At 34.1% G+C, this 25550-nt stretch overlaps 1 protein-coding gene and 1 long non-coding RNA gene across 9 annotated transcripts in view; one reads left to right on the forward strand and one right to left on the reverse strand.

The window, feature by feature from the left end:
- The window catches only part of PCDH7 (protocadherin 7), a 284971-nt gene that overhangs the window by 237905 nt on the left and 21516 nt on the right, over positions 1-25550 (reverse strand). The gene's annotated exons all lie outside the window — the stretch shown is intronic.
- The window catches only part of LOC121069092, a 54294-nt gene that overhangs the window by 21232 nt on the left and 7512 nt on the right, over positions 1-25550 (forward strand). The window contains exons 3-5 of one of the 2 annotated variants that reach the window (XR_005819253.1): positions 15172-15213; positions 19319-19449; positions 23085-24000. This is a non-coding gene — a long non-coding RNA (uncharacterized LOC121069092). Of the gene's footprint in view, positions 1-15171; positions 15214-19318; positions 19450-23084; positions 24001-25550 lie in introns of those variants that run through there. The other variant, XR_005819252.1, reaches the window with a different exon arrangement.

The raw sequence follows: 25550 nt of genomic DNA on the forward strand, positions 1-25550 counted from the left end.
CAGAAGGCAAAGTTAAGCATTGCTATCACTGATTTGAAAATTCCAGTGTTTAGAAGAGAAGGAACAGTCTGTACCTTTAATATGGGCATAAGCTAAATATACTATTTGAACAGATCACAGAAAGCATGGATGTAAAACACAGACTCATAAAATGAAGTATTTAAGATGGGTGTTCTTCAGTAGACCAAAACTGACATTAGGTTTCCTGAATCCCTCTTCCATGTAACTCCAAGCTGAAGTCAAAAGGCTTGTAAGGTTTTTTTAATTCTCAGTTTTCAATTCTTTAAAACTTAAATATATGTATATTTTAATTCTCATACATTTATCTGAATACTCTCCTATGTTAGCATCATAATGCTAGCATCAGAAGCATCATAATGATGAGCTAAGCTAATAAAGAATAAAGTGATCCTTAGTTACTATGTTATATACTTGCAAAATACTATTGTTATACTGACAGCACAAAACTGTTGAATTGTCAACTCTTCACTTTCTTAAAACTAAGTTCAAAACACTTTTTTTGTATATATAGCTTCTCTTTCAAAGAATTATAAATTCCATACTTCTAGATAAGTTGCAACTTTTGAAGTCCTTTATCAGTGAGCAGTATGGTGTATTAACAAATAAGAGCTTATTTCATAGTGTCTTATGAACACAGTGTGGTAGATTGGTTTAATTAAAGTCTGCCAAACTATCATAAGGATTTTGCACTCTGCAAATAATTGCTTTTTCTTCTCTATTCACTTTTTGTTAATGGAAATAGAGCAAGTTGTTTTTATCTTTTATATATTATGATGTAAAGGGAAAAAAAAAGGAAACAAAAACAAAAAGTTAATGAAGTGACCTTTCATTCCTTGGACATCCTTTTACATTAAACCTAAATTGATCACAAATCATCTAGACTTTCCAGTAGTTATTTATGTGAAACTATGTCATGTGTCCAAACGAGACTATGATACTACAACACTGAACACTACACAGATCTTAAACGAACTGATCAGTGGAATGCAATGAAAGTTGCATTCAAATATTTCTGAGATCAGCTAAATTACCTCACGTTGAACTGCAATCTGTTGATCCAAACATATTTTGCATGCTTACAGATATTAGGTGAACACTAATCCTTTTGCTCATATATTCCTCACCACAAATGTATTTTTGCAAATTTGGTACATGAGAATAGGCAGTGAACATGGGAATAGGCAATGCTGTTTTGAGCATTTTTGATCAAAAAGGATTTTTCTTCAGTTAAATAGAAAAAGGATTATTTTAGGACCAAATATCAGTTTACCTCCACTCTTTCATACTAAATTATATCTAATATGCAGTGTGTGCATATTGTGGAAACCCTTTATCAATTTAAGTTACAGAAACATCACATAGTCTACTTTCCCACAGGTGCTCATACCCAGCAGACCATCAGTTGTAATATTCATTAGCAAGACTGCTTAGAACTGCTGCCACATATCTTGATGGGCGCAGGAGGTGTGGGGGGTGGGGATGGACAGACAGACAGATGATGACAAATAAAAAATATTTTTTCTAATTTCAGAATAAGTTTCTAGAGACTCATGTACACTGATGAAATTATGATTAGCCTGACTGTCAAGTGGAGTATAGCAACCCAGTTTGATAGGTGACAATTCTAGATTTGTAGGGTTTTCTATTTCAAATATATTCATTTTACAAATGAAAGTCTTCTCTTTTTCTTCAAATAGCAAGAGTGCTAAGGTGATTTTATCTCAAAATTTAAATAACCTTTTTTTCTGATACTTTTTCAATAGTTTTTTTTTCTTCTAATTTGAGTCTTTCTTCTGTAGTCAGAATACCCACAAACAGAAAACATTGTGGAAAAAAAACCATTTTTTTTTAATATATCTTTCTGTATTTAGCTATCACACACTGATGCAGTGAAATGTTGAAACACAGAGCGTGCGTTATAAAAGGAATTAAAAAGGAATGCCCAAATATCATTTTATCACATTCTTCCATAAGCAAACAATACAGAAATACCAGCTTTGTAAACTAGATAGAAGCTTGCTACAAATACACAGAAACTGCTAGCTATTGTGTAGTTATTCATGACTCTCAGTATTTCCACTTAGCAGGTGACAATTTCTTCTTCTTTCCATATAAGAAGTGCAACAGTAAAACCCTGCTTAAAGCTGTCTATTCAGAAAATATTTGGGGAAAATAAGCATAGCTCCTCAGCAGTTAAAAGAAGCTACTTTTAGAGTTGAAGTTTTTCAATTACAGGCTTCTTCATTATTTTCAAACGCTGTGAGATGGTTTAGTTTCTCCAAGAAAATGAGAGACATTTGGAGTCCTTCTTTTCCTTAAAGTTTCCATGCTGTGTGTCAGAAAAATAAAATATCGAGTGGTTGCTATCAAACTTTTGGCTCCCCTATAACCAAACACATATGGTATAGGTCCATGAAAAAATCTCTGCTTTTTAGAAAGGAAAATACTTAAGCCCTTCCTATGTATCAGGCAGGAACTTGAAAAGCAAGGTTGCAGATTTTTTGCTTGGGACTGCTGAATTTAAAATAATGCAAATGCGTTTCAGGATACTGCAGAGGAGACTAAAAGGAAGAAAAATATCTATGACAAGTTTTAGTATAACAAAGTAGTGAAGATCTCTTTGGTATAGATTACCAGATAAGACTGATTCATTGCAGAATATGAGGAAAAAGACAGTGAGAGGAACAGTGGCCTCTCTTTGCCTGTATCTGCACAAGCTGTGGGTTCCACAGTGAGATAGCTTTTACTTGGTGGATCATGCGATCATAGAATAGTCTGAGCTGGAAGGGACCCACAAGGATCATGGAGTCCAACTCCTGGCTCCACACAGGACCACCCCAAAATCAGACCATATGTCTGAGAGCATTGTCTAAATGCTTCTTGAACTCCAGCAGGCTTGGCACTATGACCCCCTCCCTGGGGATCCTGTACCAGTGCCCAACCACCTCTCAGTGGGGTACACGCTAAACAGAACTTTAATTCTCAGTTATTTCTCAGTTATTAACCTTTCTGAGTGTACCGCACTTCTATTAAGAGGAACAGGTATTTTATCATCAGTGATTACATCTGCTCAACTAGGAAGAGTTATGTTCAATAAGCTCTCTCCCCCTCCTCCTTTTAAGGTTGGTCTTTTAAATATATATATATCTTTGACTATGCATGTTAAAATTTAAGATTGAAACAAGGAGGCCAGGTCACCTGGCTCTTGGGCCACAGCATCAGGAACCCATGAAACTGAGAGGGGGTAAATTAAATGTCACCAAAATATGCCTTATTTCAGCTTTCCTGACTGCTTTTTATATCTGCTGATTTCAGGCAGAAGAGAACTGTCTTCTTTGAACGGTGAACAGATATTGGAATAAAGAAACATGGTTACAAAATATATTCTAAAAAAACCCATGGTTTATATTAGGAGGTTTTGACTATGTTAATAATTGGTAAGGAGCTATTAACACCCTTCTAAAGACATGGATGTCATGCCTAAAATCAGCACAGCTATCTTGTTATTTAATTAAAAACAAACAAGCAAATGAAATATTGCCAAATGTTCAGAAAACCTGATCTGACCAAAATATTCTCCTGATTTTATTCCTAAAATATCACTGGTGTTACTGAAGTTAATTTGAATGCAAGACAAAATAGACTAATTTCTAAGCAACAACTAACTGTGAAGAATATAAAAGATAGTTTCAGTCTCGTTGTACCAGACTTTACTTAGGTATGTACTTAGACTGTTATGATCCAAACTGATTAGAGATAACAATTAAATCAGGAGAATTATGGTCCACACAGAGTGTTTTTACATTTACTAATTCTTCTTTGTGCTTCTAAAGAAAAAGAAAAAGAGGGGAAAAAAAAAAAACAACTAAAAAGCAGTGCATCTTCAAGTGCATACATTTAGATATACTTGATTTACTCAATTTGTTTTAAGTTGAAGACTGAAAAGAAATCTTTGACAAAACTGTCATCTTTAAAATATGGTGATATTTCATTTTCCTCCTTCTGCACTACTTAGATTGCCTAGAACTGAAATACTTCCACCAGCCACTGTGACCAATTTTTCAGAGCTGTCACTTCCTAGCAAATCTGCTTAAGCAAAATACTTATGTTGTTAGAAAACAGAGAAAACATATAATATAGAATTCTTTCTATACTCCTTCACAGGATGACTTATATTCAAGCACACAAAACAGCAAGTATATGTTAAAATCTGAAAGTTGAGTTCTGACTCATTTAAATCCATAAATCTGGGACTCCCTCAACTAGTTTACAAAGATGGCTAGAATCAGCACACATTTTTTTGACTTAGCTGTTTTTTTTTCTTGGTTTTTTTTTTTCTGTACAATAATTATAATCAACACAATACAATCAAACAATAATCAAATTCTGTTTTAATAGGAACCACTTTAGATCATTAAAACTAAAGAGAACACGTCAATTGAACAACAGTAAAATGGAAGATAATAATTTCTAACCCTCTCTAGTCCACAGGTTTGGTTGGTATACTCTTTTTGTCATCACTTGATGCCCTGTAAAGCAAGAGCAGTTTTACACTTATGGACCTTTTGCCTACTATATGAAGGAAAGAGAAAAGGCATTAAGTGAAATGCAAAAAAAAACTCTGTATGCTGAAATGGACTACACTGAGAAAAGCTAAAATCTTTACCTTGGATACAGATTACACTTTGTAGAAAGAAAAAAAAATGTATAAAGCAAAATATTACTTTTTAGAGCTAATTTTAAATTCTGGATGTCAAGACTTTTTACAGACAACATACTGCAGGATGGTTTTGGTTCTAAGAGATCAATAAATATTCTTTTTCATTTCATGATTTTTTGCTAAAATTTTAATTTAATTTCTGCATGATTATACAAAACCTTTGAAGTTTACACATGAGGAATTATGTAAGACTACAGTTACTTCCACTGCTTTAGAAAGCCTGTCATGTTCCAGGGAAGTCAGTGCTTCTTACTGTGTACAATTCAAATCCCAATTCTCTGATGGCCCGTTAACACCAAATATGTCACCCTTTAACACCCGCAGAATCAATACACTGGAATGTCATGGTACCCTGATGGGCCACAAAGCCTCTGTATACATTTATTAGACAAAGATTTTATATTACTTCAGAGAAGAAATGTGTCAAGTTAAAATCAATTTCAGTTTCTTACTAAGCAGGAAATAGTCTTAGATAAATAAAAGATTTTTTTTTTTCAAGTTACATTCAGTCAACCATAGGAACTAAACAAAGAAGGTCAAAGTCATTTAGACATGTGCATGCTGTTATAAATTCTACCCATTGTTTTTTCAAGCTATTCTTTTTTTTTTTTTTTTTGGTCAGCTCTTTCTTACCAAGATCATCACCCACCGGGGCCTTGTTGAGAAGAAAAGGATAGGAAAGGAAAGGATAAGAAAAATACAAATATAAACTAACATAAATATGATAGTATAATCAAACAATAATGTCCCAAAGCCTAGGTACAAAAAGCTTTTCTAACGGTTACTTCAACCATTTTCTCACAGGACCATTTAAGTATTAGGACAACTAAAAGGAAGACCAGAACAATTTCATACATTTTTAAAATGCATCTATAGCACACTCCAAAGAAGTCAAGATGAAGTTTTTGACCTTTCTGGTGACACTGAGAAGTTGCAGACCAGATAAAACCATCAGTATTTTCTCATAATTAATTCTTCAAAAATATTTTTTAGAATCCAAGACCAGAAGCAGTATTGCTCACTTGTCTTGTGTGGGGATGGAACAACCAATACCGCCCAATCCAAGTTCCACTGTATGTTTAACAGATAAAACAAGCAAACACCCCAACAACTCTGAGCTTCTGTTCAGCTAACATAGTAAATGTTAAGTCTGTTTGTCTTTTTTTTTTTTTTAAATCTTGCATATCTTCAAGACCTCATCAAGAAAAAAGCATCAATACATAAAATTTAGCATCTGATTTTGACTACTCCACTAATTCTTGCAGAACCGAACAAGATGATGTTACACAAAACTGTTTGCTGCCTGCAAGAGAACTAGTCCACATACAACTTCTGTAAATACTGAACTGATAATCAGATGTATCCCAGAGAGAAACAGAACAAAAATAAGTTTTTCTGTAAAAACTAAAAATGTTCCAAACCTATATAGGCTTGATTGTTTTCTAGAATAGGAAAGTTCCCTGTTACTGTCGTCACAGTATTTGTAACCACAAAGAACAAAAACTATTATGAATTTCAGGGATAAACCTTCATGTTTTCTTAAACAGGCTCAGATTTTAATTTGTAAACTAACCGATATACAATTCTTCTGAATGTTTTTTTTTCTTTTTTCTTTTTTTGTTATTGTTACTGTTATTGGTTTTTTTTTTTTTGATTGCTATTTAAACCATCTAATGTAATCACCTTCTTGTATGACAGCAAACATGCTATTTTCCAAGCTACTATCCTCAATACTCTGCCATAATGCACAGCACATGTTATGTCTCATCATAAAAGCTTTAAAATATTTTGCTAAACTCTTCTCACCCTGCTCATACAAATAGTCTTGCTGGACTTAATTAAATTAAATGGAAGTGCTGATGTTGTAATTTCTACCATATTGCCAAAAGCTAAACAATGCAGTTTAGCAGCTTATGGCATAGACTTCAAAAATCTTTTGCAAGCCTGTATTAGACATTCCCAAAGGAATAATGAACGAGATCACATAAAAGTTGTCATCAGTTCAAAATCTTGACACACCATTAATTGAAATTGTGTAAGAAATGTGTAAGTTAAAGTTGCTATGTGAGTTATCAAACTAATAACCTAATATATAAATGACATATCTAGTTTCCTAATTTATTTTTTGTGTCTTTCAAGAGCTTTCTACATGTGGGATTATGTATATGGGAAATTATAAAGAAGAGAAGCTAGTTTCTTCTCAATAGAAGTGATACCTTTAACAATGAAAATAAAGAATTAATTGTATTCAAAGGAAGAAAAAGATATAATATGTTTCCATTAAGGCACACTATTTAAATCCATAAAATAATGTTTACAAATCTATAAAAAAAATAGTATTCTCTCCATTCAAAGGCAAATGGACAACATATTCCAGCATTTATCTAAATAAGTGATAAGTCAAAATTCAAACTAGATTGCTCTGAAGTTCAGTTTTGTATTAATTGACTACAGTACCTTTTAGTGCATAGCAAATTATTGCTGAAGAAATGTTATTCAATACTTTTCAAAAATGTGACTCTTAAATATATTAGGGAATAAAGATATAAGCATTGAAGTTACTCTAACCTCTTGCAGAGAAAAATTGCATGTAAAACATTTAACATGACCTGTGTTTTTAAGGTAGCAGCACAGCTCTGTTTCTCAAATGCCAGTGAAATCCACATTTTTTCCACTTTTTTATTTCAACTAAAATATGCAGCATAACATATTTATCTTTACACTTAAATACTGAGATAAAATAATTTTGTAGAAACCTGTCAATGCAACTCCTTTGTAACAGAACCTAAATGAGGGGATTATTAGCAAGACTTTCCTTTAATACATTAGTGAATTTATCAATGAAAAAAAAAAAGAAAGAAAACTGTCTCAAAAAAGGCAATGTTGCCACTTAACTCTGTGAAATAAATGCATTCTATCTCAGAAACTGTTTTCGTACATGCTGCGTTCTTTTTTTCTCTCAATCAATGGCACCCAGAACAAGTAAAGAAAAAGAAGAGAGGGAAAGAAAGAAAGAGAGGGAAAGAAGAGCTGAATATTGTTTTTATCATGCTGCAATACAAACTGAAAATTTCAAACCATCTTGCCAATGTCCTTCCGAATAGCAAGTGTTAGCTGTAACTAGTCACACAAATTGCATGCAGGGTGGGTGGAAGAAAAAAAAAAAAACAAACAAAAAAAACAACAGAGGAAGACTCCTGAGAATATCAATATCCACATTTTGCCCCTTGTGAAGCCTTCAGCACTCAAGATTTTCATTATTGCTACTTCCCCTGGATGCTCTAATATTTTCTATGACGTCTCTTACCAACTCACTAGTGTCTCTCAGCAGACGTTGCTGTGCAGTTCTGTCTCAGGAGAGCGAGGATACTTTTGTCAATTAGAAATAAGCAAGTTGTTTAATTAACACACCCTTTTCATTAATGGTTTAACCCAAAGCTGACAAAAAATCTTGGTTGCTAACCACGAACAAAGAAAGGAGTACTAATTAACATCCTGACGTTTCTAAAGAGATAGTTTCTTTCAGCACCCAAGGGATTCTTTGAACTCCTCAGAGAACCTCCAATACCTTCCAAGAGCACTTGGAATTTTATAGCTGTCCCACTCAGAGGAAAAAAAAAAAAGACAAAAAAAACAACAAAACGCACAAAGTTTAAAAATTTTGGACACTTTTCCTGTTTTAAATTTAAACTTGCATAAAACAAGTTTAAAAAATCTTCAGACTAAAACAATTTTTTTTTTTTGACTTTGACAACATACTCGAACACATTCTTAGAATCAAGGCTGGAAAACTGTTTCCAGTTCCAATTTGAATTCATCACATCTGGATGGTCGTATAGCATCTAACTAAATGCTTGTAGTCCAATTCGAAGTGATAAGCAAGCCATTGTGATCTACATACTAGTCGTTACATAAGAGCTAAATTAATGTGGTTGGAAAGATGAAAACCGATCCCTTATACTATGCTCTGGTTACCTATCAGAGAGGCACACAGAAAGGTCTGTTCTATTGCCACAAACATCCTACCTTGATGTTCTTTCAGACCTTCTATGTGCATTTTATTGTGTGTACATTGTCTTAAAATCAATTGGCCAGCTGAGAAGTAACAGGTGAGGGAATTTAACTGATGTGAGATTGAACTGAGGGTTTCTGATGCAAGACAGAGAGTAGTTTTCCCTGAGACAGCTAGCAGCGATCTTTCCTTCAGCTGTCCACCTTACTGCACCCTTACATTACTTCCACACCTGTAAGAGCAAGACTTTTTAGGAGGCAGCTGAAAACTGTTACAATATATATTAAGACAAAAGAGCAGCAATTCTTCAATATTCAGGCTGCAACTTGCACAGATCCAGTAAATTCTGCCTGAGCAACCACATAGCCCAGCAAGTGGCAAAGGGCTAGATAGCCATGGGTAGGAAGCATCATAAAGTCTGACATTCTAACCCATGAATGAGACCTCTAAGGTGGAGCAGGTATAAAGTAGCTGTCAACGTGTTGTGTTTGGAGGAAGCAGAAGCAGTATTACACTATTTTAGTCTCCCTTATACCCAGCTGTATTTAGTTAGCCACTTCTGAATTGGATACAGAGTCCAACAGAATGACAACAGAAGAAAACATGACAAGATTTTGGAAACTTGTTAGAGCTAGGGTTCAAAATATCAGCCACCTGGGCTTCCTTCATCTTTCTTCCATCTAATCTTGGTAGTGTAATATTTTCTTAACCTTTTCTATTTGCTTACATACTTATTTATAAACTAACCAGAAAACCAAGAAACCCTTTTCCCCCCTATATTTTATGAGATCAAATCTATGTACTTCGTTGTTCAGAACATGCATTCAGTTTCAGATGCCAAATTCAAGAGTTTTGTCATAATGGCAAGGAATTATTTTTTATGATTCAGTCAGATCCAAAGTTCCACAGGTACATCCATCACCACTTCACAACTAACAACAGACAAAATCCTGTGAACTACTGTCACAGAGAAATGAGAAGCAAATAAGTCTGCATCACAAAAATTGATCTACTCTGTTTATTCAATAATGGACCAGAACTTATTTTATGAAAGAGATTTATAAATGTTTACAAAGATATAATATTTATTTAGAGTATTTTGTGAAGTTTACTTATAAATCTTCTGTGAAAAAAATATGTAAAAATACTTATGCATTCATTCTCTTCTAGGGTTAGCATTTTGAAAAACTGTTGATAATTTCTGTGATAGTGTTTCAGTTTAGCATTTCTAGACACAAAAATCCACCACACTCTGCTGCACACATCGGAAAAAAATATTGTTTAAGAAAATGCAGTATTAACAATACTGTCAACTACATTCAATCACGGAGTATCTAGAGATCTAAAAGTATACTGAAATCCACTGATCCAAGGATCTCACAGTTTCTTGTTTCATGATTCAGTGAAAAGCATATGAATGAGCAAGCTAGAGAAGAACAAATAGAAGTGAATCAGGACAAGCTCTGGAACTCTAACAGGCAGCTGGGCTCCAGCCAGGAGTCTGCACTTGCCTCTTTTTCCTCCCAAAGAAACAGCTCCAGCATACTGAACTGCTTCTGCAGCTAACAAAAAGAAGCAGTTTTTGTATCCCCAGTCTGAAAATTTAAACTAACCCAGGGTCCAATATCGCAAATTCTTTAAAATCTAATCCCTACTTCAGGCAACGTCCCAGAATCTTTTTTTTTTTAATGCTGTACAATACCATATATTAGATAGAAAATAGTCAATGTGAGAATACGAGGTTTCCTGTAATAAAATCATCTGTCCATGGGATACACTGAGGCTGAATGGTACAGCCCTCTGGAGTAAATATTTCTTCTTCCAACCAAATATTCTTTCTTTCTAATTCTCTCACTCAAAAAACTAATATGAATCTGGTCTAGCCTGTAGGAGTTACCTTTAGAGGCACTAAACACCTACTGCTTTCTCTCTGATTCCAGTGAGATGTGTCTTTATTGTGCCTGAAAAACAAACTTTTAATAGTTTGGCAGAATGCAACTTTATTTTAGAGACTACTTTTTGTTACTTGTAATTTTAATTTCTTTTCTGTTTCCTTAATGATCTGACTTCTACTTTATTGTTATTATTTATTATTATTATTTGAGCATAAACATAAATCAGTAAATTATACCAATAAGGCAAATAACTCTTTTTCTTTGAAAGCAGCATTTCTTTTGGTCTTTGAATATCTTCTAGTGGCTGGCCATTTTAATTTAACTGCTCCCACTGGTTTCCAAATATTCCATTATAATAAAAGCAGAGAGGCAGTGCAATCTAATGGAATAAAAACAAAAGTAATCCATCTAAGCACTCATATAGGCATCAGAAAAAAGTAAATAACATTGAAAATTATCATTATGAGGAAATCTTTGCATATTTTCTCCTGAAGAAAGAAAGTGGGTGTTTTCATGTTTCTTTTAACAAATCACAGATACGTTATGTAAATAAATAATGAAATACAAACATAAAAGCATAACTCTATTAACAACAAAAAAAAAAACAATACAGTAGTTTTGTTTTTTTGTATGTCAAACTAAAGCTGTTTTGCAAGTCACATTTTATAAATGGAACTTTAAAAATCAAGTAAAATCAATGCAAATTTTTCTATTGTTGAACTTAAAGTCAAAGCCAGGTTTTTCCACAGGAGATAGTTTGTTGCTCTTTTTTCAATTTCTTTTTATTTTGAAAACTAGTTTTCAAATGAATACACACGTGAATTAAGACCTAATTTTGGCAAAGGGTTCAACTCAATAACAAGCACCTAGCAAGTAAACTAAGATGCTGATCGCATATGTAAATACCTACAATACTGAGCACTCAATACATCATTGTTCTCCTATATCTTGAAACAGATAGACCCTTTCCCTTTGTTTCTATGAACAGCTTTGTTAAAGCCACTTCAGTCACATTATTCTACTGCTGCCATTTTCTACTTCAAAGACTTGTAAAGAATAACAAAGGTAGATAATAGAGTCAACAACAAAGCAAAAATGGTGGGGGAACAAAATAGCAGAACTCTTCCTTGTTCCCCTTTTCCCTATCAGTAGAAGTCTGAAGAGACTGTAAATTCATTAAGATACCTCCCTAAAACCAATCAAAAGTTTTTGAAAGGCAGGAAAGGAAAAATAATATATAAATATTTTTTCTCCTCCTGAAACAACAACAGAATGGGAAAGCTCATGGGCATAACCCATGAAAAAACTATTCATTAGTCGTTCCACTACACAATGTCAAACTAAAAGGAAAGACTTGCATTAACTGTGGTAATAGCAATGATATGTCTACCTCCGCAGCAGAAGAAACTAAAATTGTTACAGCTGATTTACTCCACTCCTGCTTTTCCAATTTTAGGAAGAACAACAATACAGATGTATTTAATTAGCAAGTCCAGACAACTGGATTAACAGCTGATACACAGACAGCACTATCAGCTATCGTCTACAGATGTATTCCTACTGATTTAGTATTTCAAGAAACAGAAGCTCTTAAATTACTATATACCAAAAAAAAAAAAAAAAGAAAGAGAGAGGAGGAGAAAGAGAGAGAGCTTGCATTGGCAGGAAAGGATATAACTGAACAAAAATAGATTGTATAGCACTTGCAAGCATTTGGTCTGTAGGATTGGGCCAATCTCCATGACTGCCAAACCTGGCATTAGATCAATGCTTCTCTGTCTCTGATTTACAGGTAGGCCTGTGCTGCAGTGCTTTGTGTGACTGGATCATGCAGATAATAGAACCAGTTTACTTCCAGCATTAACTTACTGGTGACCTAAGCTTGGTTGTGTACAGCTGCAATACACAAAACTTAAATATTTTCAGGATTTTTTTTAATCCCATGCTGTTCATACTACCTAAAGCAACTTGCTATTTTGATATATTCCTGTTTATGGTATGACTACAAGATAACCTGTGCCTTCAGTATCTGGTAATGGTCTCTATGACTGGTAAGTATTTCACAGAATCATAGAATATCCTAAGTTGGAAGGGACCCACAAGGATCATCAAGTTCAACTTCTGGCTGCATATAGGACCACACAAAAATCAGACTGTGTGCCTGAGAGTGTAATCCAAATGCTTCTTGAACTCTGGCAGGCTTGATGCCATGAGCACAATATTTCATCAGTCTTGAACAATGGAATACACTTATAGAAACTATGGATGCTACAACATTGGGAAAGGCTGCGAGCATCTGATGAAACGACCAGAATTCAAATGACCTTGAGAAATCAACAGAATAAACTCAGTAGCAGAAAGTGCAAAATGTAGGACTGGAAAAAAATAAGGGGGCGGGGGGGGGGGGGGAGCGGGGAAGGAAAATTTAAAAAAAATATAAACCAAATAAATTATTTTTTGTGCAGAATTTGTTACAATGGAAGAGAATTTATTTTAGAAAAAAAATTAAACATGTACTAAAATGTGTGGTAAAGGGGTCAAATGCCAGGAATGCAGGAAGGAGAATGTTGGAAATGCCACAACATCACACACTGAGATAGTCATTTTGCTCTACTCAGAAATGGCTTCAGCTCAAGCAACAGAATTTGAGATACACTGATAAATCAGAGAATCCAGAGGATAGCCACTACAAGAAGTCCACGAAACATGAGTTAGCTTTCCTGATGATAGCTTATTCAAAAATATCAAAGGACTAATAACATTTCCCAAAATGTTATAAAAGGGCAATAAAGACTTTTTTTTTTCCATTTACACTAGGGACAAGTCAAAATGAAACTACCTTAGCCCTTGCTTCCACATTACCATTTCAACAGATCCAATTTAGGCAGTTACTGCCTTCCTCAAACCACACTCACTGACTTATTTGTCTCCTGCCTGCTGAATGCTCCCTAATTCTCTAATTCATTTCTCCCAGCCACATGTTTCTGTGAAATGTTTCTTCTATTTTAAGTCCTTAGAGCGTAAAAACTCTACGGAGTGGAGGTGGACTCCAGATGTGGGGAAGGCTTGAGTAGCTAGGGACGGAGGTAGACTCTTAAACAGCACAAAGAATTACAGAAAACAAAATGAAACAAACAAACAAACAAATAATAACAACAAAACAACACCACCACAAAACCACAGTTCCACAGAAGTTGTAAAATACTAGTATGCTCTACCTAGGTATGCAGTGAATGCTCTTTTTGAAAGTTTTTAAGAATTTAGATGCCAGATACCTATGAATTCCCTTCTAACACTACATTTTATCCCTGTGCAAGGTCTGAAACACTAGATTGGACAAAAATATCTAGCAAGTAATGTGCTAGGCAGCAACAAACTTCCCTGTGCCTGTCAGACTCATTCTGTGTTTCTAATGCTGTGGTCAAAATAAAGTTGTAAATGTTTTGGGTAGGAAAAGTTTTGCAAGAAATATTCATTACCTTGTATTAAATTAATGAAAAAGTAAAGCAAAAACTCTGAATGAAGAGGAGCCATTTAGTGGGGAAATCAAATGTAAAAAGCCAACAATGCTCATATTATCTGTTCCATTGGCTTCTCCCCCTTGCTCTTTTAAGGTAGCGTCAATGTAAACAGAATGGATTTTTATGTCTCCTTGCTTGTGAATTCCTTTAAGTTATTGGTTTAATAGGCAAACCTCTCATAGGTAATAATTACAGCCTGAAGGAAAACAGCCCAGCTACACAATTTTTCTTTACTACCCTTTGAATATAGATCTCCATTTACTCTATCAGTCCTATGACTTGCAGTGATCACCAATATAGTTTTCAGCCAGCTGTTTTGTTTGGAAATCTGTTGCACAAACATACCAACTGTTCATAACGTGACATTTAAGAACTTGCAAAAAAAGCAGTTCTTTTCACAGTCCTCCTCTAAGCAGAACTAGACTATTACTTTTACAATTAAGTTATAATGACCTAAAAGAAGTATGGATTGGCTTCCAAAAGCAGGCATTGCAGTCATCAGAACAATGCTACATATGCGGTCATTAAGCAAATCTCAACACTTTTAAATTTCTCAGCACCATGAAAACAGTGACCATCTAGCACAGTACTCAGCTAAAATCAAATCACTTATTTAATTTCCTTTTTCTTCAGAAGACCAATTTTTACATCTAAATGCACTTTGGAATTCCTACTACAGGATGACAATTAAGCATTCTGCTTTAGGCTAAAAGGTATTGCCCCCTGTTCTTACCAGCTGGTTCTCCCTACTCTTCCTGTTGGAGGTAAGAAGCTCCTCACATCTGCCAGAAGAACCATATGTGAAATTACTTCTTAACCCAGTTCTGTCAAATGGTTTAATTTAAAAATATCTATCTATTTTTTGTAGTGTTTCAGCTAAACTGCAATTGCTTGTCTGAATGTGTCTTAAACACAATTTATCTTTAAATTTGTGAATTAGAAGCTTCTGTTTACAAAGACAAACAACAATAATCAATTTATGCTCTCCAAATGGTTCCCCAGGCTCTTTTAATGTTCAAGAACTGAAAGAGAGAACATCTGAAGGTAAACAAAATTTTTCTTCTCTACTAGATCAAATATTCACGTTACAAAATACCATGCTGCCTTATAAAGTTAGCTTCATCAAAAGTTGTGGAGAATATCCTGACATATTAAGATATCATCATACTGGCTGCCCAGAACACTGTACATGCTTTTGTTTTTTCTTTATCATAATTCTGTATGATTGTAACATATTTCTCCAATTTTATGTTATTCAGAAACCATCAGGAACTCAGTTATAAAAGATTCTACCACAAACGTTGATATAATTTGACATTTGATGTAACTTCAGAAATACAGGTGTTTTTTGACATACCAAAGCAATTACTAGCACAGAGTACAGCAAAAAAAATACCACTAATTAATCCAAATGAAAAAAAAAAAAAAGGAAAAAGAAAAAGAAAAAAAAAAAAGAGTTTGCTAAGTTTCTCTTCTGCTACAAGTACGTATATGCAGCTGTGAACAATTTTCTCTGAGTTCACTTGAATTTTCAAATAGGTGCTGATCCAGTTGGCTCTAAGGTCAACATTAAGACTTCCACTAGCTTTGCAATTCATCCTACGTTACGTTATCTGAGACAGATTCACCATTTTCTATCTTGTGCTCTGCACTGCTTCATGACACAAGGTAAACAGCGTTGATGACACTCTAATCTTTTGGCTGTTGCTGAGCAAGGCTTGCACAGAGTTCAAGGGTTTTTCTTGTTGCACTCTGCCAGCAAGTAGGTTGGGGGCAAGTAAGAAACTGGGAGGTGACAATGACAGGACAGCTGACCCAAGCTAATCAAAAGGATATTCCATACCATATGATGGTACTAAAAGCTTAAGGAAAACCAGAAGGAAGGGAAGACGTTCATGGTGATGGCATTTTTCTTCCCAAGTAACCATTATGCATGATGAGACACTATTTTCCAGGAAGTGGCTGGACATCTGCCTGCTCATGGCAATTAATGAATTAATTCCTTATTAAACTTTGCTTGTGTGCACAGCTTTTGCTTCACCTACAAAGCTGTCTTTATCTCAATCCCTTTCTCATCACCTTCCTTCTACTTTCTGCCCATTGCATGGAAGAGGGGAGGGAGTGAGCAGCTGTGTGGGTGTTTGGCTGTTGGCTGATGTCAATCCATAACAATGGCCAAAGTAATTTACTATAATTAAGGACAAATTAATGTTAAAGCTGAAAACCTCTTAGGAACACCAGAATTGCTGAAAATATCCCAGTGTGTAATTCTTGCTAAAATCACTTTTTTTAATCTTATGTAATTCCCAGGACAGTATTATCACATAACCTTCATTTTTTACAGGCAAAAAAATACCTCGAGTTTTCAAAGAGTTTTTTTTTGTTTGTTTGTTTGTTTAATTCAGGCCAGTAGTTCCTACGTTGCATGAGAGTGTCATTCCTGTAGGGAGCTTGATTTTTAGTGCCTTTAATTCACAATTCTTGAAAGTAGAAAACCTCTCAGATTCCAAACAATTTGAAATAAATCAGTACATGTTTTCCAACAGAAAAAAAGAATTAAGTGTTACATTTGTGCTCATATCACTACTGCAGTTGCCATATGACAGCCGTCTTCCCAGATGACTTATGAGTGTACAACAGTTTGACCTGTATGAAGCAGAACTGATTTCAGGACATATTCTAATGAACAATATGGAAGGCTGGTAGCTCACACACACCTGATGCATTTTCTTCAAGCACTGCCAGCCATTTTGATCAATCCCAAGCACTCGAATAGATAAATGAATAGATATGTAAAGACTGATTGATACCAGAAGTATTTGAACATAAGCAAACATGGGCCTTGGAATGGCACATAGTTTCACTGGCCTTTTTATGTAGATAGAATAATTCAAATTTATTGTAGTGCTTTTCTGAGTTACATACATGGTAAGTGAGGTTGAAATACCACTTTTATTCTAAGCAGCTATTTCTCATGCAATTTTCAATTTATTTTGGGTGCTGAAACCTCTCAAACTTGGCCAGATATTTTTTTTAATTATTTTTTATTTTTTTCTCCTAACTATCCCTCCAGCCATCTGGGAATTATCTGTGTGAAAGAATGATATTTTTATGCTTTATTTCACTTAAAAAATGTTTCAGTAAATCTTTCCTTAGTGATTTAAGCATGTATCAAACTGTGATATTAACAGTTGTACTATTTTGTTCACTGGTACTAGCCATTTCAGAGCTTTCATGTCTGTATTAGCACATTCTAATGACTATCCCCAGAATGAAGAGGTTAACAAAACCTTTCCAGAGCTCCTACTGCTATCTCTAATGCATTTTTATTAGTTTACTGCAATGGGAAATTCCAATCTTGCCTCAAGAAGTGAACAAGAACCTCAGAATGTTACAATGTCAAAATTTCCTGAGATTCACTCAATACCACCACTTTCTGCTGATAACTACTTAGTTACACTCTATTCAGGGAAAGCTCTTAGCAATTTGTGGTACCCATGACCATCCTGAGCTAACATATTTCCCAACAAGAGGAATTTAAGTTCCTACCCAACAGCAGGGGTTCAAGTGTTAAGAGAGGGAATATTTCAATTACCATTTTTCAGCGATCTGTGGTAATAATGTCATGGGACATATTCTATTTTCACTTATAGAAATGTAAATTTAGCATAATTTTTCCAGTGTACTTTTACATCTAAGCTGAGATGAGAATTTGAGTTCAAAATTTCATTTGTAATATTCCTACAAAGAGCACTTCCAAGTGCTTAGTGGGAAATGCTGTGGGCATTATTCTTCCTATGAGATTTTGCTTAATAGTCTGGAAAGAGGGAAAGATCCCCAATTCTGTAAAGCACTGTAATCATAGTAGCAATGATGATGTCAGAGAGCATTTATCTATCGGATTTTTTTTTTAACCTATTAGACTGTCAGAAAAAAATCCACTTAAAAATATACATATATACCACATAATATTTAGGACTTCTGGGTATTACTTCACTTTGCTTTGCATTTGTAATAGCCTGAACACAATCACAATCCTATAGTTTATGAGTCATTTTTGTGTGTGTGCAAAGTTTTCTTTGTGAATGCAAAGTCACATAAAAGTCTAGTTGATATTTTAAGTATATCTATATACAGTTGTCACATACAACTTTATTTTCCACATACAAATATGTACATACATGAACATACTACTTTAATTACATAAATGTCAATTTAGGATGTTTCTTCCAGTGTGCGTTTACACCTGGAAACAGCTGTGACATGTAAAAATGTAATAAAATTAAATTAAATTAAAGCCTTTTGAATGGACAGTAAAGCACTATCTATAGTAGTAGTAAAGTAAGTGGGACCAATGCACCCATAGTACGAAATTATTAGCACAACCTTCAGCACACCTTTGGCTGATGCCAACCGGTACTCTATGCAGTAGTGCACAGCCACAGTCAACAGCCATCACAGGAACTGTTCACAGTAGGCAGCTTGAATCCAGCCAACCTATTCTGGAGAGTAAGAGAGATGTGCTAATTGATCTCACAAAGAACAGGTATGATCCTATAAATTAAATATGCTAATTAAATCTTTTTTTTTTTTTTGCATAATAATGTAAAAAAGCACAAAATAAAAAATAGTAATTCTGGAACATGTTTGTCAAAACTCTGCAACAACAGTAGCTGCCTTAACTACTTTCCTAGTACCTGTGAATAACATCAAGAAATAGAAATGTTTGCATTTTGTGTATGTACATGTGTGTATTTATGTAAAATGTAGCCTTTTTTTTTTTTAATAATAAACTAAAATGGCAGTTCATCGGCATAAATAGAAAAAGGTCAAAGCCCCAGCACACAAGGTCAGCTTTTAAAAAAGAAATGGAAACTAGCTGCAGATATCACTGGCTTAGAGATTATTTCAAAAGAAAACAAAAGCCTCTAATTTTCTTCTACGGAGATAATATCAAAATAAAATTTTAATCTGATATTGCTGGACAGGATACTACACAGGACATGTAATGCAGATTACCCTCAAGTAGGCCTGATCAGATGATAAATGCTGAAACTGCAGTGAGTAATATACTAACTTTTCTGGCATCTTCCTGGAACATGATGACTTAGAAGGAGGCTATGCTGACATTTGTAACTTCTTATCACAGATACTGAATTGGTTATTCTCCTCTACTGGATTTTGCCTGCTGAGATTATGGGAGAAGAATGGGATATACCCGAGTACATCACAGTGAATTTCAATCACTTCTGAAAGCCAGCGGACGGATGCTTGCATAAGGTACTTAGTCCCCAATCACTTTCATAATGGGTGTATTTATACCATTTGCCAGAATCATTCCTTCCATAGGCAGTAAGAATTTTGATGTCTAAAAATTTTAAATCACCAGAGAAACACCAAAGAACATCACTTTTCCATAGCTGCTAGAAATATAACATTATTTTAATGTACTGCACTGAGACAGAGCCACCAGCAACCAAGGAAATGGCAGCGATCAATCAGTGTATAAAATCCACGACAAAATTTGTAGCCTGGCATTCTGGCAGGCTCTGCTTCTTAAAAGCAAAACAAAATTAAATTAAAAAACAAAACAAACAAACAAACAAAAAAGGAGTGATACAAACGTACCATGTCTGCTGATCATTGTATATCTGAATATTTCCTTCTATAAAATATTGTTGCATTGATGTTAGTTACAACTGTAAAAACACTTTCCAGTTCCTGCACTCTCCACTGAAATATTTCTCATGCCACTTCTTAATCTACAATCATTTAACTTCAAAGTTTACACATCATTTCAATATTCTTCTCTAAAAAAAAAAAAAAAATAAATTTAATCTTAAAAAGTTTAGAATAGAATAGGTACTCAGAACAGGTAAATCTATAAAATGATACAATAATAAACTTATATACTGTATTTGAACATAGAAACATTTTTTTCTGAAATATCTACTGCTTTAATTGAAAGATTATAGTAAAATAAATGCAACCAACTTAATATCTATGTGCAGATGCTAAATTCCAAAAGTTCCTTAAAGTATTAGTCAATTTAAAAAAAATCCAGAGGAGCACATTTTTTAATCTTGTATTCCTTTTTTCTTTAGAGTAATTAAATAATTATAATTATTTACTTAATGGTAAATCTAATTAAGCATACTTGCTCATAATCATATTTAATATTATTTTTAATTATCAATAATGGAAAAAGCATTAAGATGCAACAATGCAGAATCATAATTTTTAAAGTAAATAGTATGAATCAAACTATCAGAGGTGGCAAATAAAATAACTTTTCTATTAGCATTCGACAAAACATCAATTACTGAAAAAGCAGAGTTTTCAGGCATTGAAAATAATAACTAATGATTTAATAGTAAGCCTGAGGACAATCAGATATTAAAAACATAAAGTTAGGTACTGTATACATAATTTTTAGCAGGGTATGCAGGATTGTGCCTTTTATTTGTTTCAATATCAAGTATTCTATATCAAGTATGTGATTTCTGTTTCTTTGTTTTTAAAAATGTCAGATAGAAATACTAAAGAGCAGATACATGGGTCTTTTATTTCAAAATATATTCTGTTCCAGATCAGAAAAAAGGATAGAAAATACCCTTTTCAAACCACTTTGACAGTTGTCTTTTTTTCCTCTTTACAGCCTGCCCCCCCCCCAAAAAAAAAAAAAAAAAAGACAGAAATGACTATTTCAGCAACACACTGCTCCCCAAATGGTCTTTTGCTAGAACAGAAGTCAACCCTGCATTAAAGCAGTAGCTTGGAGACAGGCACAACTAAGTCTTATGTATCTTCCTCAAATCCCTTAAATCAAGAAGTAATAATGCGATGAAATTGCTAACTGTGTGTTCATTCTGGCTCTTTGCCTGCTTTTTTGGTTTTGTAGATGAAAAACCTGTAAGAACTACCAAGGTGTAGCTTACAATTTTTTTTGATGAAAATGACATCAAGTTTCTGTGATGATAGAGAAACCAATTGCAGGAACTAGCTGTACATTTTACAAAATGTTTTGTGTCAGTCTGAGATTTATAGACCCCTAGAAATCCATAGACAATGTCTAAAAAGTTTGTGAAAGCTAAGAGGATGTTTATTTATGTAAAATAACCATATATGTGTGAGAAACATCTAGATGCTACTGTACTGGAAGAAATAAAGGCAAAGTTCAAACTGATTATTTAAAGTCCAGGTAACCCATACATTATGTTGTCTTGCATGGAGAGCAAGGTCATGTATAAGCATCATATTATAATAACCACATGCTGATCTCCTATACAACCAATGTGTGAAATAAGAAAGTTATAGAATCTGTTGCAAAACCTCATGGTACTGAGTTATTTCTCCTTATTGTAGCCAATACACGACTCTGTAAAGACCTCTGTCACAGCATCTTATTCTTCACAAAGATATATTCAATTACCTCCCATATAGTTCTCATCTGCAGCTAGGCAGACTTTTATCAAGGACATAAGAGTCTGTATTAGTTGGATGGACTCCCACTGAGCCATTTCTGTTAAGATTCCCAATACACCTCTATCTCTCTGTTCAGACAGCCACTATATTTCCAAGTGTGCAAATATTTCCAAGCATTTTTTTTCCCCTTGGGGAAAAGAAATGCATGCTTGTCATTTTCTCAGTTGAATCTCCTTGATCTACCCCCATGATTTTTTCTACCTCAAAACTGTCAGTTGTTTCTCAGCAGAGAGAGAATAGGACATGACTTTGAATTTACAGGCACAGACTTTGGAAACATAATAATCTAACATTCAGAGCACTATAATTTTTCTGTTTTCAAATAGAAAACTTCATGCACTAGAGCAATTGAGTTCCTGCTTTCACATCATTTAATATTTCTACAAATAAATTATGCATTTTAAGGGTAAAGAAAGATCAATGACAGATGCAGTTTTTATAAAGTCATAATATAAGGAACACTGCAGAAATTCTAACAAAATGCTGTATTGTGTTATCACAAAGCCAAGACAGTAGTTTTTCTTAGACAGCTTTTCTTACAAATTACTTTGCAAACAAACAGTGTTGTTAATCTTACACATAGGAATTTGGTTGATTTGAACTTCTTTAAGTTACCTTAACAATTTCACTTTTTATTATTATTTTTTGAGTATAAACATTGCTAATAATTCCTTCCCATTCTTGTTTCCTTTTTTCTTCCTGAAGAGGTTCAATTAAGAGATAAATTTAGCAAACCTCCCTCATAATCTTCAGCATTGACATTATGATTAAAGAAGAAGGAGCACTGCATTACCAAATCTGATGTTCCTACAATCACAACAAAACAAAAACCTTGTCTTTGGCACATTTATATACAACTTCAAAGCATTTATCATGATATAAAATTAATCTACCTGGTATTTTCTCTTGACTATAAGAGTTCAAGCCATATTGGTTAAACAGATGCCAAACAGAGGATAAACCATAAAACAGTTAAAATAGTTGTGACTGCTGCCGGTTATCTTAGTTACTAGGAAAGCTATAAATACTTTCTTGTATCTCAGTTTGCACATTCCTCATTTTCTAGGCTTGAATACAGAAACAGCAAAGGCCATGAATATTATTTATGAAATGTAATAAATACATAAGATTTTTTTTTCTTTAATTAACTCTGATGTTTATTCGCTGCAAGGATTGCCTAAGGCAAGAAGGACAAAGCAAAGCATCAGAATCTTCTGCAAATGCTTTACAGGTGAAAGCAAAATCTACAGAAATCCTGATGATGAACTCATGGCCTCTTGTATCAGGACAGCATCACATCACTGTCACTATTTACTCAAAAAAACTACAGTAAAGAGTTAATTACCATATTACCATATATACCACTTGTCCATGCTCCAGCAGTCAAAATGTACAGAAATACATTAAAATAGCTTTTTGTTTGTTTGTAGGTCTGCACTGTCATTTTTACCGATGAAATATGACACACAGAAAAATTGTAACTGACAGAGTACAGCTGGAATCTCATCTAAATTTAGTGACTTGGAAGCCACCTAAGTTAGTCATCTTATACGATCAATTGAAAGAGTCCCAGGGGAGAGCACCTACTTAAAATAGATAGAATAGCTTGACTTCTGAAGGTACCTATCTCTCTTTTTTTGAAGTGGCCCTACATAAGTAACTTGTGCCAGATGACAAACGTGCTGAGGTGGGATGAGTTGGACAAAGGGCCAATTTTTAAAACAATTTTTAAACAACTTTAAAAAATGTGATTCCTCATGAAAATTGAGATTTGTTCCTTATTTTTATCTTGAGAACTAATGTAAATTTAGGAACCTAACAACAGGTATTTTGATTAAAGTAGATTCATACAAATGAGCCCAGAATATTTTTTTTCTAGTTAATTGAGTTTTTAAAGGGAACACACAGTTTAGACTAGTACAGGGAAATTTTAAAACCCTGTGCCATCAATGTGCAGGAAGATAAGCTTATTTTAATAGTGCTAAATAAGACCACTATGCCCTAATATTAGGTTGAAATATCTACTATATTTTAATAATGAAATATAGACGGAGAATGAACATTATTTGGATAAATTTAGACATTATGATCAACATAAATCATTATATAGAAATTTAATTCTGACATAGGAGATAGGAGGAAAACATCTAAGAAATGTAGTAACATGACACGTTCAAAAAAGAACCAAATTTAATCTCTGTTAAGATGTTGAAATCCATTACACGTTGTACACCATTGCATTGTAAACCAGCACTATAACATATATCAGCATCTTACCAGTGTTATTTCAAAGTGCCCTGTAGAAAGTACCCTAATACTTCTAAACACTTCTAAAAGCTGAATATAGCAACCTTACAATTTGTGCTTTCTTGCACTTCCCTCAGAGTGTATGGCAGCACAACCAGGTGAGGGAACCTGGTACCTGGGGTACTGGGACTCTCACTTGCCATCTGAAGTCCAGAGTTTGGACAAAATTCTGCACTTAGTAAGAACACAGGTGCCATTACTGACCTCTGTCTGAACTCATAACATCCCTGTACTCCAAAAAATGCTATTATCCATTTCTTATGGACCAGGAACCAAAAGCTTAATACAGAGGGCATGTTTAGAATAAAACAAATCTGAACTTTTGTTAGGGAAACTCATAACTCTTTTAACAAGGTCCTGTACTCACATGAATTCTTTTTCTCCTCCCTCTCCCCCCCCCCAAATACAAATAAGAATATTCGATTTAAACAAAACAAAACAAAACACCTTTGATGTGGTTTCATTATTTTACAATTATTTGAATAGATTCATTTGCGGGCCATCTTGAAGCATCTATTGTTAGGTACTAGTCCAAGAATTTAAACTAGTATAAGCCCAGGACACAGAGAGAGAATATAATAATACTGCATCATACAGAAACGTAATGAACTAAATTGTATTACTGGATGCTGTGCACTGTGGATAGTAGTTTGAAATTATTTTTATTACCTCTGCTCTGTATTTTAGATGCTAATCATTTATTTTGCTTAAACTCTAACAATAGGTCATCAGTATGCTTCTATTCCTTTGTCTGTACCTTTATTTTCTTTCTGTGTCTGCAAAATGTCAACAGATAATTTAATTATGTACTGCCAAGAAGACAGGTAAATGTTTACTCAGAAATTTCCAGTCTGAGTATCTCTTTCTTTAAAATTCTCCTAGACCCCTTTAAGGTTGTGTGATAAATCCTTAAATTCTCTTAGCCCCCTCTAAGGCTGTGCTGTAAACCAAAAATCTATTCATAGCTTGGGTCATTAATGAGTAAGTATATTCTTTCCTTTACAAAGAGCTAGCAAAGGCATAACGTTGCCTCGTTTTCCCCCTTCACTGTCAATTACACACAAAGTCAGAGAATAAGCTTCTCACAAGTAAGGCTTCCTAGCACTTGAATTATGGAAAAGTAGACAAGATGGACACCACTTCATTTGTGCTCTTTTGTAAAGAAAAGGTTTCATGAAAAACAGAGAGGATTAGCCATAAAACCGACATTCCCTCTCTTTACTCTTTGCAGCATAAGTCAGCCATAGGTGTTTGCTAGACTGCTTCTGAGTTTACCTTGTGATTTTGATTCATGGCTACAGAAATCAGCCTGAGTTGGGAATTTTGTTTTGTTTTGACACTATTTTAACAAACGAAAGATCCCTTTTGGGAAAATAGAATCCAAAATGGCATATGGACATGTACTGCTATTCTAAGGCACAGGGAAACCTTGTAAATTAAACTCTTTCCTGTCTTCACTGTTTTACCTGTCACCATACATGCATAGACTTTCAAATACATATGGTTCTACAGAAAAAGTTAATTAAAAAACAGTAAGAACAACAAAAACAAACAAATAAAACAACCAAGAGTAACATACTTCTGAATCT

The sequence above is a fragment of the Cygnus olor genome, chromosome 4 (assembly GCF_009769625.2).
Source record: "Cygnus olor isolate bCygOlo1 chromosome 4, bCygOlo1.pri.v2, whole genome shotgun sequence".
Lineage (NCBI taxonomy): Eukaryota > Metazoa > Chordata > Aves > Anseriformes > Anatidae > Cygnus > Cygnus olor.